Source organism: Drosophila montana, unplaced genomic scaffold, assembly GCF_035044405.1.
Source record: "Drosophila montana isolate Dmon_TW-CO22-7 unplaced genomic scaffold, ASM3504440v1 contig_3257_1, whole genome shotgun sequence".
NCBI lineage: Eukaryota > Metazoa > Arthropoda > Insecta > Diptera > Drosophilidae > Drosophila > Drosophila montana.
The window spans coordinates 585,180-605,507 of record NW_026998140.1 but is presented as its reverse complement, the minus strand read 5'-3'; the positions used below and the strand labels follow the sequence as shown (position 1 = coordinate 605,507).

Genomic DNA, 20,328 nt, shown 5'->3' with positions numbered 1-20,328 from the left:
AGCTCGGTTTGAAAAATTAAAGTTTTGCGTTCATTTGATGCTATTTTACAAGCTTTAAATGCGCTTAAAAGTATGCTATACAAATTGAAGTTTGTCATTTTTTATATAAAACGAGAGCGATATAAAAAATGACAAACTATGCACAACAAAATATAGTTTTCTCCAGAGAAACGGAATGAATGAACAGGGATTTATTAAAAAAAATATATTAAACGATATCTAAATCTGCTGATTTAAATTATATACACTTTATGGGGCCGGAGTTGTCTCTTTCTATGCGATACGCATTTCACGACAAAAAAGCATAAAAACCTTTAGGAGATTATACAAATTATAGAAATATTGCAAATTTTTGTATGGGTATTTATAATACTTTCATAATACATGTAGATATTTATGTAGTATAGCAATTGAATTTTTTCCTGAAGGAATTTTTTATATTTCGCAAATCATTTAAAGAAGTTGTGATAAAAATTAATATCGGGGATCTGTCAATTTTTTAATTCTCTCTACAAAAAGAAGTGAAATGTGAAAATTAAGTAAAGAACCTTGAGCCAATTAACTTAATATTAAAAAAAATGCAAAGGTCGCCAAAATCAGCATTGGGAATGGAAAACTTCGCTGAGCTTTTCGCTGCGGTCATTTGAGGTTAAAAAAAGTCTAAGCAAATTTATTGAGAACCAATAACTGTTGTAATTGTCTTTTAATATTCTTATGGTTGCTAAGTTAATATTAAAGATTGTTTAATATATATATAAGCCTTCCAACATTAAAGAAGCCTTTAAATAGTAAAGCCCCTGGCGATAGTTTTATCTTTTACAAAATGTATCACTCACCTGTTGCTTTCTCTTACGAAGGACACACGAAGAACTGGGTAATAAAAATTGCTCTTGTTACTTTGTTTCAATTTCTTATGTTTGCTTTAGTTGAGGCTCCTTGAAGAGGATATTTTAAGTGGACATTGTGTAATAAGCCGCACTTGCACAAACACACACACACACACACACACACACAGACACAAATGGGCACTAGCACATGGTTTCTAATGTATTTGTTGTTGGCCGTGTCCCTTTTTTTTTTTTTTTGGTGGCGCTTGTTGTCGACGGCGTCGTCCTTTTGGGCTTGTCGTGAAAGGCAACAGCTTGAAATGCTATTAAAATATAATCTGCTGATAATCTGCACTTAATTTTGTGCTTTGCTCGATGCAGGACAACACACACACACACAGCAAATAGAAAAAAGTTAAGTGTGTGTGTGTGTGTGTGTAATGTCCTTGCCACAAGGCAGTCGACGTCGTCAGCTGCGCGTCGTTAGTTGTCCTAAGCCTTGGCGAGCTCCTGCCCCAGGTTTTTGTATGAGTGCGGCGAATACTAAATAATGCTCGTACCTTTAATTTCTGTTACGCTTTTTTCCTCTTCTTCTTCTTCTCTTATTTGGTTCCTATTTTAATACTCGTTCACTTGGTTACTCTTTTATAAATTGTATTGCCTCTGTCTTGCTGTCTGTATTCACCTTTTTTTTTTACACTTCGCTGACTTTTAATGTTTGCTACCGTTTGTTGTTGTTTTCCTTAATTTTGTTTCGTTTTTTTTTTTTTGTTCTGTTGTCCTTGCACAACTACAAATTCGCTGATGTGCGTGCGTGTTGATTTCCTTTGCTGTTACCTTTTTTGATATACTCGCACACTTTTCTTTCTTTCTTTTTTTTTTGTGTTGTTGTTCGGCTATTGAGTTTTGAAAATATATTAAATTTTTCTTTTCTCTGCTTTAATCAAATTTCCACTTGATTGGAGTGACGACAATTTCGTTGATTTCCTGCTGCTGCTGTGTCTGTGTGTGTGTGTGTGTGTGTGTGTAAATGTGTGTGCGTGTTTGGAATAAATGAGAGAAGAGAAGAAAATGTTTTTATTAGTTAGAATGTTGGCATTGTGCATTGTATTTGCAATACAAATGTTTTATTTGACAAAGAGTATTTATATTTTAGTATATTTATATTTTCATATATATATAATTTGTATATCAGATAATCATATTTTCATTTGGAAGCTTTAAAGAAATATGTTGTGGATGCTCGGAAGTTGGAATTTCCTTAAGTTACAATCGTCTTTTTTTATTGCATCTTACGTATTCATCTCAGATTTAATTAGACTTTGCTTTATGTGTTTTTCCCTTTTGAAAGCATCTAAAAAAACTTTATACAAATTATCTATCTATGTCATTTATCTATTTATCTATCTGCTTATCTATCTATCCAACCATCTATCATGCTATCTATCTATCTATCTATCCATCCATCTACCTATCCATCTATCTATCTTTCTATCTATCTATCTATATATCTAACTATCATCTATCTATCTATCTATCTATCTATCTATCTATCTTTCTTTCTATCCTTCTATATACCTATCAATATATCTATCTGTCTATCTATATATCTATCTATCTATCTTTCTACTTTCTATCTTTCTATCTTTTTATCTAGCTTTCTATCCTTCTATCTACCTAACAATCTCTCTATCTGTCTATCTACCTAAAAAGGAAAAAAAGAGAGTTATTTCGATTTAGAACTAAAGGCCATAAACGAAATGGTGCCTTTAGTGTTATGTTAGTGAGAGTTGTAAATGTTAACTTTTTTCCGCAATCTTTAATTTCTGGTTACACAAAATAACATTTTTAAGTGCTTACAGTTTTCTGTTAACACACAATGAAATCTGAAAATTGTTTATAGTTTTTATTGTCATCGTTAACAGCAAGGTTAAGTCGCTGGTTTTAACATACTGCAAATTACTCAGTTTAAAGTCCCATTCACACTGTTAATACCAGCAAATGTTAATGCAACTCTCATATATTAACAAATTCGTATCAGCGTTTGTCCATGGAAACATCATGCCAAATTCTTGTTAATAAGGTTTTAAAACTTATCGAGTTTCACTGCAATTCGCCCAAAAATTACACAAATTGTTAAGTCAGCGGCTTAACAGCCCAATGCTTCTGTCACTTTACATTCGCGACAATCATCGCATATTTAATTCATTTGCAGCTGCGGAGCTGCGGCCATAGTCGGCTACCACTAAGACGCTTCTCTGGCAACAGGGTATGAGATTATGCCAATTTCAAAAATAATTTCGTTTTTTCCAAGCCAACTGTCAGATCCTCTTAACGTGGCCGTTTTATGCCTGCGCCTGTGCGTGTGCTTGTAAAACCCCAAAATGCAACACCGCGGCATTAACACCCACACACACACACACACACACAGACACACACAGACACACACAGACGCACACACAGACACACACACTCATAAACACTTACAGGTTGAAAATTCACTTTTTTCTTAAATTTTATTATTTGGATTTCATTTTGCCCGCCCGCCTGCAATAGTAATTTATTTTTATTTTTGTATGCTCGTCGCTGCCGCAGACTATAAAATATTTAATTTCCTCTACGCATCTGAGGTTGATATAATTCCTTCCGGTTATTTCTGCCGCAGAGTGTTTCTAATTCCCTCAAAAGCTATTTAGACGCAAACATCCATCCGCATGGCCGCAGCGAAAGCTACAACAATTTCCATCAATTTCCACCCAGCTAGCAAATTTAACAAATTCTTCCATTTTTTTCTTTTTTCGTTTGGCAATTCAAAAAAAATGAGCAAGAAAAATAAATTAAATCACTTTTTCTTTCACACGATTTGTGCCCCGCCCCCAGTTTTGGGCCCGCCTCTGCATGTTGCTGGCATTTATGCTTCATTTACTTTTGATGGTTTTCTCTCTGGCAGACATGTTCTTCTTGTAGCTGCTTGTTTTTAAGCGTTTAATGTTTTTTTTCGTTGTGGATGCTTATTTAAATAATTATATTTACTGAAACTTTGCAAATAGTGTTGTGTAATCTATGGCCACAGAAGAAGGCACACGACAGGACTTAATTGTGATTGGACATTTGATATAACATTTTTTTGAATAAATTGATAAGCAACAGCATATATTAGAAAAACTACAAAATACCATGCTGCGGGAACAACAGCAATAAAGAAATTCGAAACTAAAAACAAGGAGAGCCCAACACAAATCGGACTTCAAATTAAGACAACAATATAATGTACAAAAGAAACAGCACTAATGAACCACTGTACGAACGGAAACTATAAGAATTATAATAACAAATAATCAAAATAATAATAAACAGACCAAACAATAAACGCCTGAGCTTCAAAAGAGACAAAGTACAATTAGGCACTTATTGCATAGCAAAATAGTTTCAATATCCACGTCAAGAATATTGTACATTCACTGTTCAATTAATATTCATTAATTGCCTACAAAAAAATTAAAGTCAAATTGCTTTTGCTCTCATTTGTTTCCTTCGTTTGTATCTGTGCTCGTTATTATTTAATATTATGTTGTTATTGTTAAAATTGCCTTTGCCTTATTTCAATTTATATATATATTTAACAACATAGAAAATTTTGAAGAGTGTCCAAAAGTAGATAACCTTCCGGGCATACACGTTATGGACAAAAGTATTTTCACTTTAGGATGTCCAAAAATAAATAAACTAAAGACATATACAGATATTGGTAGAGAACTGTCCTAATGGGATGAATCTTTATAATGTTTAAAATGTGAAATACGAATTATATTTACACTTTTGGATGTCGAAAAATAAATAGCCTCTTAATTGGCGGCATAAATGTTGGATTATTAAAGGAATCTTTATGATACTTATAGATGTGAATCCTAACATTATTTACCTTAAATAGTAAATCCTGTCAACTGATCTTTAAAAAGAGTTCTACAAGAAAACAGAATTGTCGAACGATAAGTTTTAAACTTTCTGCTGCTAAAAGCCAAATTTTTATCAAGTTTAACAAATATACCTTTAAAACTGAGAGACTCGTGGGCATAGAAATAGACAAACACGCTTAATTATATCATTTCGACAGTTTATACAAAAGAGTATATTTATTTAATGCAGTTGAAAGCGTCAGTTGTTATATTTAATTAACAATGCATATAATGTTTATTTTATATGGTCTAAAACAATCACAAATACGTTATTTACTCATCAAAACTAAACCTTATTAAAATGTTAAAATAATATTGTTTATTTGAAGTATGCAATTTAAATGCCTGCCGAAATCCAAGAAGAATGGAAATTAACTAAATTATTGTTTGCTGGAAAAATATGTGTGAAAAGAAAAATAAATAAAAAAAAAACATTTTAAAAGCAGCAATAAATAAATGCACTATGATATAGACAACTGCTACTAATCAGACAAATAATATTCAGCTTAAACTTTACATAGAATAAAGACAGAAGACAGACAGAACACAGAAGTTTACATAGAATACAGATTACAATCATTTTATTTGCTTCCATTTCTATCAAGATATATGATAAACTTAATGAAAAGCTCACTCAATAGCTAAGCGAAATTTTTGATTAAATTCGACATAGCATACTTTAATTCAATTATTTTATTATTGTAAATATTGTGCGAGAGCAGAGTTTTCAAATTCTATGCCAAGCAGCTTGTTGACTTTTCACAGTTTTTGGTTGTGTTAACAAAATGAACTTCACTTTCAAACAAATGCAAACAGAAAGCTTATGAATTCCTTGTCTAGAATTGAATTCAAATTCAAATTCAAATTTATTGCGTTTATATAGATTTTTATTGAAATGCCACTTGAATCAAGAGAGCATAAAGGAAATGTAGCTACTTGAGAAATCCTGGGCTACTTGAGTTCGCTTTTATGGGCCGACTAATTAGTTTTATCTCGTTGTATTTTATTAGGCAGGCTGTGCGTGCTAATTAAATTAATTAGAAACCTGTCGAGACGCTGGCTAAATAAACCATAAAAATCATAAACTCGTTTTATATTTTCTCATTTAAAAGGGCCCACACACACACACGAACATTTCGTGGAATTTTAATGAGGTGTTTGGCGGCTGGCAGTGCATTAATTAAAAAGGGTTTTCGTTTCAAGCAGCAGCCAAATATTGTCGCCCAACCGTTGACCCAAGACCAAAACGAAAAAAAAAATACTTTTCGAGCGAAAAAAAGTTGAGCTTGCTTTAAAAACTGCTTTAAGGCAGAGCAGCGCACGTGTTGGTTGCCTGGGCTCCTTTTCTTTTTTTTTTATTGTTTTTCTTGTCAATCTCAGGCCTAAGGACACACAATTTCAATTTGAGCGCGTGTGAGTTCAGCGCACTCGCTCGCCTTCTCGCTGTCCCGTTCTGTGCGACGCTTTAATTTCCGCTTGAATGCAAAGCAAAAGGTTTCCCTTTTCTTTTTTTGGGGAAGCCGCATGAAAAAGGTTCCCTTCACTTGCATGCTGACTGCTTGACCTCAGCGACCGAGCGACCTCAGCGGCCGAGCGACCAGCCGAGCGGTCAAGCAAAACAAAACAAAAGCCTGGCCGGGCCTGGCATGGCCCATGTGCGCTCTGCTGCCAAAAGAAAGCAAGCTTTTCAACTTGATTAATTTTCACAATTTAAGTTGATGAGCGCACAATTTTCCAGCTAAACAATGGCCAAATGCTTTTGCCATTGCCATTGAGTGGGTGTCAGTTAGTCATTCATTCACTCAGCCTGTCAATCAGTCAGTCAGTCAGTCAGTCGGTCGGTCAGTCAGTCGGTCAGTTTACTTTTCGATTTAACTTTTTTATTGCATTGGTTATTTTTAATGGCTTGGCACACAGCTGCACATACCTTGCCAGCTAAGTTTGGCTAAAGTGTTGTTGTGTGATTTGCAAGGGCTGCGCAGCGCAAAGGACCCGAATTTGATTTATTTATGAAAATCTGGCGACATTTGTGCTAATGGCTAAGAACAAACACGTGAATGGCCTTTTTACGAGCAAAAAGTCTTGACTTAGGCAAGCTGAAAGGGTTTCTCTATGGCACAGACTCTTAGATTTATATGAAAATTAACTTAAATTTAGGCTGGAATAAAAAGCATACTTTATGGCACTTAAACTCTGATAGGGCTTATTTTCTGTATCGATGAGAAACATTTCTCAAACACATTCCAAAGATTTCCTTAAGCCAATTAACATTTTACAGGCATTTCCAGGACAAAGTCCAACATTTTCAAAGTACAGAATAAAAGAAAATCCTACTAAAATGATTTCAATTTAATCTTTACTAATTTATCGAAAGACAACGTGCAAAATTGCATTTAAATTTTAATTGCATTCAATTATCAATAAAATGTTTTATCTAACAAACATAATTTGGTTGCTTCTATGCTCGAAATTTCTGCTGCAATAATAATTCCATAGAACAAAATGAAAACAGCTCAAACCCTTAAGTAGGCTAACAGATATTCTGATGCCAAATAATTGCTCAGACAGAGCTTCAAATGTACCTCGAGTGCATTATTAAGAAATATTGCTTCACAATACGTTGCTGAGAGACTTGAAATACGAGTTTCTTTTGTTTGAGACGGTAACTCAGAAATTTTCTACTAACAATATAATTTTAAGTTCAGGGCAGAATTATTACAGATTATGTTAAATTTGCATTTGCCAACTCTAAGCTTTTCACAGGCTTACACTGTCTATATGAAATGGAAAATTAATTGTATTTGCTTTCATGTAACATTTCACTAATTGTGAAAATACTTTAAACAAGGCCCACAATTTGATACCAAAATATGCCTATTTGAATTTTCAAAGCTGTCTTTTACTCAAACTTAACAATACACATTTTAATATTAAGTACACAAATTGTTCTCCAAACCCTTTAATTCAATATATTTAAAAGCAATTATTACTTGACAATCGCTTCTAAGTCTCAATTACAAACAATCGCGACAGTCGCTTATAATTCTCAATCAGTTCAAGCACAAACAATCGCGACAGTCGCCTACAATTCTTCATCAGAACAAGCATGTTTATTCGCGACAGTCGCTTATAATTCTCAATCAGTTCAAGCACAAACAATCGCGACAGTCGCTTATAATTCGAAATTAAATCAATTAAGAATATCTGCGACAGTCGCTTATAATTCTCAATCAGTTATAGAACAAACATTCGCGACAGTCGCCTACAATTCTTCATCGGATCAATCTCAAATATTCGTGACAGTCGCTTATAATTCTCGATCAATTCAAGCACAAACATAAGCAAAACTCACAACTCAAGATATTGTTAGCTGCCCATTAGATACTCAGCCAGTGCCAAATAAAGGCAACTATTTATTATTTCTCAATGGCAGCATATGTAACCCAATCGAACTAAACAATTTGTAAAACATTGCTCACACGACCAGTTGGTGTGGAATATGGCAAAGCTATACCAGAAGCCTTTAGTGTTTGGGGCTGTTAAAGTTTATAGTTTCCTTGCGAGTTGGTCAAAATGATTTATGAGTCAAGTTGAAATTTGTTTTGGGTTTTGTTCATTTTGCAGTCAGCAGCAGTAGGCCAAAGGTAAAAGAACTTTCGCCAGTTGAACTGCTGCCAATATTTGATCTTATATATTTGTACACAAAGTTATAGAAATTGTGGCAAATGCTGCCAAAATTTTAAAGCATAAAATTTGTATTGAGGTTTGGACAATTGCAGGATTTATGGTCGGAAATCTGAAGCTTGATTTGTTGTTGGCAGCTTTGAGTTTTGGCAATTTTGTGCTTATGAATTTATAAAAAATTTAAAAGTTTCTTGTAATTTAAATTACAGATTTTGATTGTTTTACAAGTTTCACTGGGATTATATTTTGGAATTTTGTGTAGTTTTGATATTTTGATTTACAATTCTTTTGCCCCCAATTTGAAACTTGGCCCTTCTTTGACTTTTATGCTTGTCGAAAAGTAAAGACTTCTTTTGGTAGTTCAAACAAATTTTTTAAGCCTAGATTGTGGATGTGCGCGGCTTTAAAAATTTTCTATTTTGTTGTACTTAAAATACAAAAGAACAGCCAACTATTTTTTTGAGCACTAAAAATGTGTTTTCAGCTTACATTTTCGACACAACTTTCGAAGTAGCTTTCAGTTTGCGCGTATTTTGATGGCGTAGTTTCTAATTTTTGTTTATTTTAGCTCCAGTTTCTGCTCGAGCGAATTTCAATGTGCTTTGACTTTGTGGAAGTTCTGCGGCGACTTCTGAGCGCAAAGGGTACAAAGGCGACTTTAAAGACGTTTAACCGGTTCGCGTTACCTTCTGAGCCCTGTCACTGGGGGGGCTCTGTTTCTGTTTGCTTTCGCTTTGCCCAAAAATGTACACACACCAATGCACACACTCACACGCCGCACCGCGCCGCGTCGCGCCACGAATCGTATCGAACGCACGCACTGGCACACACACACACACACACACACGCTCACATACACCTACATAGACCGGATAGGACGCGCTCTGTGTGTGTGTCCGCGCGCTTGAAATAACGGAACGCGTGCAATGCTGCTCCCGGTTTGAACGGATGCTGGAGCTTGACTGAAAGACCGTTTACCTTAGCCCGAGCCAACCAGCGCCAGCGCCAACACAAGCGGCCAGAACCTAGCACAATGCTAGGCGTTCGCAAATGCCCAAAAGAAACGAATCTCGACGAGGACGAGGCCATGGCACGAGGCAAGGATGCGGCCAGCGAGTCCTCGGCTCCCGACTCTTTGCAACAAATTACAGCATCCCTGCGGCAGCTTTCACACGCAGCTTTTCTCAAAGAGCATGCAAATGAGCTTAAGAGCGACAAAAGCTCGTTTCTCCGTGCAGAGCTTGCAATACACATTCAGCAATTGAGAGGGACAGTAAGAGAGCGAGACAGAGAGAGAGAGAGAGAGAGAGAGGCACTGAGAGCGAGCTTTTGAAAGCTTGTCCGTGCTTGTTTACTTCAATTTTTTTTGTATTAATTTAAATTTTTGTTTTGTTCTTTAGGCTTTTTATCAAATGTTGCCTTTTTGGCAAAAGCCACAGCTGTGCACTTTTGAGCTTTGTAGCCCTTTATTAAGTGTGTGTGTAAGTGTGTGTGTGTGTGTGGGAGGCGTTTTTGTGGTGCCGGCTACCAATTTAGACAATTTAACAGGTGGTCTCGGCATTTGACTAGGCTTTTACAAGTTTTCATTTGACTGTGTAAATACAACAAAAATAGGTGGAAAAAAATGTAAGTTTCAGAGTGCCGAAGATTGAATGCCCTTGCAGCTATATAACAGATTATATATTGAAGTAGTTAAAAGTATTTTAAAGACAAAAATTCTTGTCCTAGCCGCAATCTCTTGTATGAGTTCAATGTCAATAATACGTAAGGAGCTCGTACTTGCTGATTTTGTTGCGAATTTCATAGGAAAGATAAAAGATTTCTTTACCAAAACTAAATTTCCGATTTCCGATTATTTCTATGCATATGGCTGTTCGATGTCAATAAGAGCATAGTGAAGTTTGTCAGGTTTTTTTCTTTAAATATCTTAAAAGCAGAAAATATACATAGACTCAACTTTCGAGCTATCATTCCTATGTCAACTATATGATATATAGATCCTACTCTATTTGTACGTAAATTTCTTTATTATGACAAAATTCGAATAACCTCCCAATCAACAGGGCTTGCATATATCGAGTTCAATCTATAAAACCCTTTGCAAGGGTATTAAAAAAAGAAAATGCTTAGCATACTTTTTGGGGCTCGCAAGGGTTTTAGTGGAGCAGGCAATTTGTGCGACTGTCAATAGTTGGACAAACGCTAGCCAAAGCCTAATCACACATTCCTCTCATGGCACAGACACACACACACACGCACAAACACACCTGGAAGCCAATCAATCCAGGCGGGGAGCGTGGCTGGTTACATTTATCGGGTAAATGGTCAATGCTGGTCAGCGACCAAATTTGTCCACTTGGCTGACTGGCAGCAAGCGCTAATTAAACTGCTGGAAAAGCAACATCAGGAGCCGCAACAGCAACAGGAGCAGGAGCAGGTCCAGGAGCAAGTGATACAAGTCCTGGGATAATCAACGTGCCAAAGCTGCCCGGTTGCAGGCCCCATTAACTGCTTTGTTTGGCGGCATGAATGGGAAGGGACAACAGGAGGTGCAACGGGGTTCACAAATGATTGTATAATTTCAGGGGTAAGCGCTCCCGATGTCCTGTGATTGACACGTAGGCACAATCAAATTGTGATTTGCACTGAAACTGAAACTGACTAAGCCAAACCGAAGGCTGGCAACGCTGTGCTGGCGCTGTGCAACGATGGCAGCACTCAGTCAAAGTGGCAGCTTCCTTGCCAACTATATGATTTGCCCATTAAGCTGGGGCGTGGCGTGGTACACGCCCGAAACAGGCGACAGGTCACCTGTCCCTCGCCACAAATCTAGCGGAAAATTCTGATGAATTTCTTGAATAATTTCGATGCTCATTAGCTGCGACATCGCTCAGAGCTGATGAGCAATGGCCCAATATGAAATATGAAAATGAGAAAATGTGCTGAGAATGTTGAAATAATTGCGGCTGTAATCACGAGAAACATCTTTGCAGCCCCTCGGGCTTAAAACACAGTTCGAAAAACGTTTTCGATCACAAAGCTGGCAGTTTATGAAATTGTGAAAGCTGCTTAGAAACGATAGCAAAGAAAATGACTACAATAAATCTTTCTGTCATCAAATCTTATCATTATTAATGAATTATATATTAAAAGAATATATAGTTTTAAGTTCTTTCGCATCTCCTTTGTACCAAATCTCAAACCAGTCGAAAGTTTCCTTTAGGAGAACCTTTCAGCTTGAAGCTCAAGGATCAAACCCACGCAAAGACCTAAGGCAAAATACATATTTGATTTTCTAAAGAATTTTGCTTAGGCTTTAATGTGTTTATATCTAAATTTCTTTTTCCCATGAAACTTATTTGTTCCTATAATATTTTATTCTTGGCCACTTCCATATATAACAATTTTTAGGCCCCTTCAAAACGTGCACATAATATATTTCTAATTTTTTCGTTGGAAAAAGTTCTTTTTGGCAATCAAAGATTTTGCGCAAACTGGAATCTGGTCGGACACCAAGGCATTATAATTTACGAGTGGCATTTGTATTTATCATTTATGAGTGGAATTTACAAAGGAAACCTTGAGAAAACATATGTGCATATTAAATTTGAATTGTTTTTTCAGGCTTTTTATGGTACTTTATTTTATTTAATTTTATTTTCTTTGTTCTTAATCGCCTTCAATAGAATTATTCACCGTACATTGAACTTTTGTTTTCACGAGTTCTCAAAACCCAAAAAAAAAAGCAGGCAAACAGGAAGTAGGCGTGGCACTCGCCGGGCAGGGGGACTTAAGAGATTTCGCCGGAACACCCGGCAGATTATTAAAGCATGATATATGAAGCTGAAGAACGCATAAGGCGAGCTCTCACTTACCTGTGCGACTGTCTGAAATTATCCACGAATAAAAAAAAAACAAACACAAGACTGAGAACGCTGTGCTCGACTACACAATGCCCTGTATACCTAAGTCAGTATTAAATATTGTTTCCAAATCATAAACTAAAGTCCCGAAATGAATTCAGGCATGCTTTTGTAGGCACTTATAGTCTAGTTTATGCAAGTCTTAAGTCTCCAACAGGTGTGCAGAGGGGCATTAAAGTTAATAGGCTTAACATGAGCACCTGCCGCGATGGCTTAACCTCACGGTTCCTATTATGGGATTAATTTAGGCGTCAATCAGCGTCACCTTGGAACATCAATTCTGCTGGTACCAATTAAAGACACGACTGTTTGGTGTACTCTTTTGGATTGGCAGGAGGCCTATCTTAAGCCCCTTCCGATCTATGGATCACGGCACCCGGCTGTATACTCCACCCTTCGTACTCCCCAAAGGGCGGACAGCGGGACAGTCCGAGGAACATGCCTAAATTGACTCAGCTCTATACTATATACCGGGTACAGGGTATAAAAAGGAAGGCAAAGACACCCAGCAGACACTCACATGTATACGCACACACACTTATACACTCACAGCTGGAGTTGGCCTGGCAACTGACGCTCAGCTCTGTCATATATCATAGATTTTTGTTTGTTCTGTGCGTGTGTGTGTCGTGCTTTTTGTATGTGTGCGTGGCCGGAATCTTCTTCTTTTCGTTGCTTTTACTTATATTGTTGTTCCTGTTGTTGTTCCTGTTGTTGTTGTTGTTGTTATTGCCGCTTGCGAGTAATACTCGTAAACTTAAATTGTTATTTCACCTTGAAAGCGCCACAAAAAAGATTTACGGTCACCCGGGCACCTCGCAGCCCCCCTCGCACTCTGACTCTTACTATCACTCCCTCTCTCTCTCTCCCTCTCCCTCTCTCTCTCTCCCTCTCTCCCTCTCTCTCTCTCCCTCTCTCTCACTTTGTGTGGTTTTCATTGCGCTGCCATTTTTATGCTCATTACTTCGCATTTGCTGCTGCTTTAGCTGTCGTCTGTCCTTGCTTTCAATTTACAACAACAAATATACATTTTATTTTTGTTGTTCTTTCTCGTCGTCTTCCTCTTCTTCTTCATTTGCTGCTTCTTCTGCTTTGCGAGCTTATTTTGATTTCTATTTACTTGTTGTTCTTGTCTTCTGTTTGCAGTCGCCTGCTCGCATATTTATAACACTCTGTATTATGATGTCTAGAAATTTGGCCAGACAATTTATGGTCCACATAAGCGACGCAAATGTACACAGAACCTAGCCAAGGTGCGCCAAGGGGGAGGGAGGGGGGTAGTCTAAAAAAAATGGTCGCCCCATTAAGACAATATTTACCTGCTAATGCTTTTTGAGCCATTGATAATGTTCTTGCCGTATTGGAACAGACTTGGCAAAAGGTTGGCATTTTCTCTTTTAAATTTAAGGAATTAATTGTGGACATTTGAAATAAGTGTAGAAATTAAACGGCATTGCACGGGTCAAATGATAAATGTGGAAAGTTCAAGTGTAAATCGCGACAGGCTTTGGAAAATACTATTATTGTTGGTAAAACCCATTCAATTTCTTGCGGTTTTCTTTGTGAACAATAAAAGATTGCATAAAAAATATAAAACATTGAAAATGTATGCAGAATTTGAACCAGCGACCTTTCATTTGTTGGTTCGAAAAAACGCCTTAGGCTCGTTAGGCTGCATTATTGTTTATGTTTATACTTTATAAATATTGATCAACAAAAAATCAATAAATAAATAAATATACGGGATATTTGTATGTCTAATTGCAAATTTCTTTAAAGCCATGCTTCAATTCTAGTTAATAATTTGTTCAAAGGAGTTTTTAAACTTGTATGCCTATCTAACGATTTATCATCAAAAATTCTTGGATTCTTTTTGATTTAACACACAAACCACAATTGCCACTGAATAGTTGCATATATTTAACAACACATTTGAATTTGCAATGCTGCCGCTCAGGCCTTTCCCTTCCATATAAATTTGAGCGCCGAGCGCGGTGCTGTGTCCGTGTTTCTGGTCATAAATAATACACATCATTATTATCGCATTACACGGCCAGCGAAAAGCCGAAGTAAACTATAAAAAAATTGACTATCGCGACAGAAAATTGCATTGCATACTTTTGCGGGCTGCGTTGTCAACGCGTCTGTTGGCGCCCAGTTTATGGCTGCTGCCGCTGCTCGCGATGCTGCTGCTGCGCCATATTAATTAAATACAAAATGTTTACACTAATAATTTTAACATAAATTCCCCCTGACCGGCGCCCGGATCCTCGCGCCATTCGGCAGCGTCATAAATTTCGTGCTCGCGTTGCAAGCTGCAAGATGCGAGGCGGCGTGCAGCACGCAGCGGCCACAAATTGTGAGTTATCTTTGTGCGGGTCGACTACCCCTCACAGAAACCCCCATCCCCTCTGCACCACCCCTCCACTGCAGTCGCATCGCATCGTTTGTTGCCTTTTGTCGCCGTTGCATGCAAACACATTAAATTAAATTATTGTCGCAGGGCGGCTGCCTGCCTTCTCGTGTCCTCGTTGTCCTACGTCTTAGTTCGGCTTCTCTTCGTCTTGTACAATGACAGGGGTTTGCTGGAGGGGGAGGGAGGGGATGGCTCTTAAATAGCGCGCTAAATAGCTCCCCAGTTGCCCGGCATGGCATTAAAAACCCTTTGCCTAAGTATGCCGCACAATTTGGCTTTTGGCAACACGTTTCATTAGGCACGCGTATACGTATTATTATCAACGGGCCGGCTCTCAGCTGATTGTTGTTGTGGTTGTTGTGGTTGTTGTTGTTGTTATCGTTGCACAGGCTAGCCAGGCTTAAGAGGACAACGAATCTGCAGCAGCCATTAAGTATTGTGCAGAGACTTTGAAATATTGTGTAAATATCAGCAGTAAGTGCACAAAAAGTAAGACGGTTTATATAAAAGATTTAAATATTTATATAAATAAATGTGGCTTACATATTGGGCACAAATACTTTAAATGTATATGTTTTATATGTATTTTTATGGAAAAGCGTTTTACTGATATTTTTAGATCTGACTACAGGGCATCTAATAGTTGCTCATTTATCTCTCTGTGCGAGAGTTTGTTAACTTTGGCTTATGGTTATAATTTTTAATAAGCGCAGACATAAAGCAGTGCTCACTCACACGCAGAGACGCACATATACACATGTACACACATACTTATACACTCTCACATGCACACACACACACAGTCACAAACACCTACATACACACACACACACTGAGCGCTTAGTTGTGCGCTTCGCAGCGCTGCCTTTGGCTGTGGTCAGTCAACTTGTCGTTGTTGTTGTCAATGCATTTTTTTTAATGATTTTTAATACCCTCTAAAAAATGTATATTACAATTGTGTAAATGTATGTAACAAGAAGACGTCTTCTTAGTAATAAAAAATATATATACTTGATCGCCAACAATAAGCTAGTCATGATCTAGCCATGTTTGCTCTCCTCTCCTTCTGCCTGCCTTTATAAACGAGACAATCTCAAGGATACCTACAGAAAACTTTAAGCTTGATCAATTTTTCAGTAAAAGTCTTGATATTTGGTACATGTTTATGTAATCGATAAGAATCGATATGGTTATAAAGATAATTCTCTTTTATTTATATATATATTCCCTCTTTCTATCCCACATTAAAGAAACAAACTTTTGGAGCTTTAGTCTTGGGCTTTGATACTTAGACATATTTGGACGGGATGTTTATGGCTTAATAAGTTCAAATGGATCGTACGATGAGCAGCGAAGTTATGAAAGATTACACAGCCCATAGATTGGGCCCGAGGGAAAATATTGCACGCAGCTTGCCGCGATATGCATGCATGTATGTATGTGTGTGCTCTTAAGCATGTATGTATAGGGAAGAGGAAAGAAGAAGTACATATTGTGCATGTTCATGCATGTTCGTGTGTGTGTGTATACAGACATACTCGGCACTGAGAACAGGGCATCGCCTAGTCGAACACGCCCACCCAGTCACATGCACTTGTTGGTTCACAGTAGCTGCGTAGTTTGCGTGAGAGAAAAAAGCGCTTGCCTTTGACGCCTGCATTAGCAGCTACTCCAGTCCCCAAAAACCCACACCAGCCTCCTCCCTTCCCCCCTTGGGCTTTTTATGGCGGGGCCATTAACGCAGCGTCGACGCATAAAGCGTTAGCGGAAGCGAAGGCGTCGCTGCTTTGGTTTTTGTTTTCCACGGCATTTTTCCATCATACTAATTTATTTTTTGTGTTTTTTATTCACGGTGGCATTTTAATGAGCGACTGGCCCAGAGTTTGTTTTGGCCAAGTGGCGCGCTGGCCGCCGGACAGGCGAGCCAATTTGTAGGCCACATGCAAATTTTGTGGCCATTGCAGCTTGCATATTAATGTCAAAAAAATATATATTGCAGCAGCGGCAAATGTGACCAGCCAATTTGCATACTACAGGTAAAGTCAATAACAAAATGGGCTAACACCGAGAAACGCACTCCGATAGCAGCAGATAAGCCACGTGCCCTGCACAGACCGAAGGGCCCCATTGAAGGGTAAATATTATCAGCCGAATGCAACCAATGGCAGCGGGAGAAGCGAAAGCCCACCCTAAATTAACCCTATATACAGACTTATTTAGAAGCTAGTAAAATAAGGTTGATTTATAAGTCCGAGAAAGCAGCCGCGGGGACTTGAGCTTTGATACATATGTGAGGGGAAGTTAGAAGCTCATAAATGCTGGACTTGATGTAGATATATTGAACAAGTAAGAGGTGCGAGTCGGGAGCTGCCGACTAGGGGATACCCTGAACCCTCTTCTTCCAACAGGCGATACGAATAAAATGAAAGATACTTGATATATATATACTGTTCTAGAAGCTACATGTTAAGTTTGGTGATTTTTGCTTTAATTATTTACCATAATTGCTAACATAACAGGATTTCGATATCGATTTTTATCGATTACTTGGAAACGGGGCTAGTTATCGAATATCGGAAGGAAACTTGATCTGCACGGGTACTAGGAGGACCTTCAGCTAAAACTTCAAGTCTCCAGCTCTTATAGGTTCTGAGATATTTGCGATCATACATACGGAAGGACGGACGGACGGACAGACAGACGGACATGGCTAGATCGACTCGGCTGTTGATGCCGATCAAGAATATATATACTTTATGAGGTCGGAGATGCTTCCTTCCACCTGTTACATACATTTGCACAAATACATAATACTCTTTTTACCCATTTTCAATGGTATCAGGGTATACAAATGAAATGATGTTCAATTTTTCGACAGATTCTTCCTATGGAGCTATATGATATAGCGGTCCGATGTTGATAGGTGAGAGGTTTGCCTTACATGTGAAGAGCATAGTTCGACTGATAAATCTCGAATGTGGTCAAGATATCTGATGAACAAAAAGATTCTTCATTTAAGGTCTTAAGGTTTCACCTATATTTCCAATGCTTCCATATTGATGAGCTTAAAGACTAAGAGATTAGTTGTTCCAGAAAAAGATGGATGGAATAGGCTGTTTGATCGGGTGATCAAAAATACATATATACTCTGTAAGATGTCTTCCTCTAGCCTTACCTTCCCCAAGGTAAATACCCAAAATTGTAGGCCACATAGAAATGTGAATATTTAGTATAGAATGCCCCTAGTGCGCCTCAATTAGCTCAATATCCAGACATGTTTAAAGGGTATTAAAAGCAGGTCCATTGATAAATTCCCAAACAATAGACAAATCGCATTAAAGCCGAACAAAAGTTTGCCAATTTGCAAAACAGAAAAAGCAAAAATAGGAGAAAAACCTGGTCAAGCTGGTCAAGCTGGTCAAACGGGTAACGGGATACCCTTTGCTGGAAAAGTTTTGGAGAAAAGAAAATTGTGCAACGCATTTTGCCATTAAGCCGAATGAGAACATTTTCACTTTTGGCTATAGAACAAACAAAACCCTGAAGAACGTAGCGGCAAATGTGGGTTAATTTGCAAAAATCTGCAGGTGCAAAGCTTATGCATGACTGTGTGTGTATAGAGACTGCCAATAACTACACACACACACACTACACACACTCACACACACATACATGTAATGGCTAAGCGTACAAAAGTTTCATTGTTATGAGCTGCCTTTTGCGCTCAAGTCAAAGTTCCAAACGACGACAGCAAAGAGGGGCGACGGGCGGGGCGGGGGGACGGACAGCAAAGAGCTTTTTGTAGTTTAAAGCGTTACGCTCCGCATCAGCTGGCTTTAACAATTGTAATGACCATGGCCAAATACAAAATACCAGACAGCACACAATGCCAAGGAAATATCCTTTGAGCCAGCACAGAGGACATTCTGGCGCCAGTCGAGCGGCTGCAAAAACTACGTGCAGCCAACTAACTGAAATCGCAAATCGAAATAGCTGCAGAAAACCAATATTAAGTAATAGAACAGCTTGTGGAGTGGAATCTGAGCAATTCTGCCAAGGCGCATGCACATGTATTTTCTGCTTGCTAACAGTTTACATTTTATGGCAAAACAAAAATAATATTTTTAGAAATAAAAATATTCCAAGATATTGTTTCGACAGGAAGCCAAAATTCCCTTTTATTTGGAAATCGAATCGTACTGCACGATTGATAACTAACGATATATTTTTTCCTGCATAATAGAGCTAAAACCAATCTCAAGTATTCTAAGAAAAAGATTTGGCTGCTCTAAAAATTAAATTTCCTCAAATTGCAAATCGTCGGCAGCAAGCGGCAGGTCGCCAGCTCAAACTTAGTATTTATTTTCACTAAAAATAAAAGAAAAAGCAATATGGAAATAATGAGACGTTAGATAATAATAATTGAAATTTTCCTTCAGGTTCAAATTTTCTCTCAATTATTTAACTCGCTTGTACATGAAGACGGACGGAAAAATCTTTTTTTTTATTAATTTAAATTTGAAAAAATGTATAATTTTAAAATGAGCCTAAGAACTTCCTAAATACAAACAAGAAAATAATAATAAAAAAAATTAATAAATGTTGTTTAAAAAACTTGTTCAATCTTTCATCAAGCCTTCTAAATGCTTTTCAAAATTCCTCAAGTTCTTATCCAAACTATGCTCCCAAATGTAGTAATAATAATAAATTAAAGTATTTTATAATAATCGTCAATTTCTACATTTTTTTAGGTTCAGTTTTCTCACATTCAACTCAAAACTTGAGAGCTGAGCCTCTGCTTCTCCTTGCTCTTCTAGTTGCCATTCTTGCTGTAAATGTATATCATGGGCCATCTAATTATTAATTTATTTTAAGCATATTTAATTTTAGCACAAAAATGAATTCATGTTGGCAGCAGCAGCAGTCGCAAAAGGCAGCTGAGCATTTGCGACCAAAAGGGCAGCTGCGGGGCGAAGTGGGGAGAAGTGGGACTGACTTCGGAGCCAGCTGGGAAACCGACATGCAATTAATTGTGTCATTGTAGCCATTAACCAGACAGTTGAGCAGTAACCCAATTTGTTCGCTTGATTGTTGCCTTCGCCTCACTCTGAAACGGGGGGCGTGGCTAGCTGTAGGACCGAACGGACGGACGGACGGACGGACTGCCTGACCGCTCCTAATGGCTTCGCAATGGCAATGGCGGCCAAGACAGCAGCTGGCTGCTGGCTCGAACCTATTCACACTGTCCAGCTTCGTGGCATTGTGTGCCGGTTTGCAATTAAGACGCCCCGAATATAAAAGAAACTGAAGCTGGATTGGATTGCTTGAAGAGGGTGGTGTGGGGGGGCCAACGGAAGCGTGTGAGTGTTAAAGTTTCGGTTGGAGCTAACAACTGTGGACATATGTCTTTATATGCCAGTTGTCATGCATAATTAAATAGGTTCTTTGTGAATACCAGGCACACAACTTGCATTCCTAATGATAATGTCTCTTGACTCAAGCCGGTTGCTCGATGTGCCAGG

At 37.9% G+C, this 20,328-nt stretch overlaps 1 long non-coding RNA gene across 1 annotated transcript in view; it reads right to left on the bottom strand.

Annotated features, from left to right (window-relative positions):
• Positions 1–1,470: 1,470 nt before the first annotated feature.
• Positions 1,471–20,328, bottom strand: part of LOC135434001 (uncharacterized) — a 218,872-nt gene continuing 200,014 nt past the window's right edge. Inside the window, exon 3 of the long non-coding RNA XR_010437168.1 lies at positions 1,471–1,823. This is a non-coding gene — a long non-coding RNA (uncharacterized LOC135434001). The remainder of the gene's footprint in view (positions 1,824–20,328) is intronic.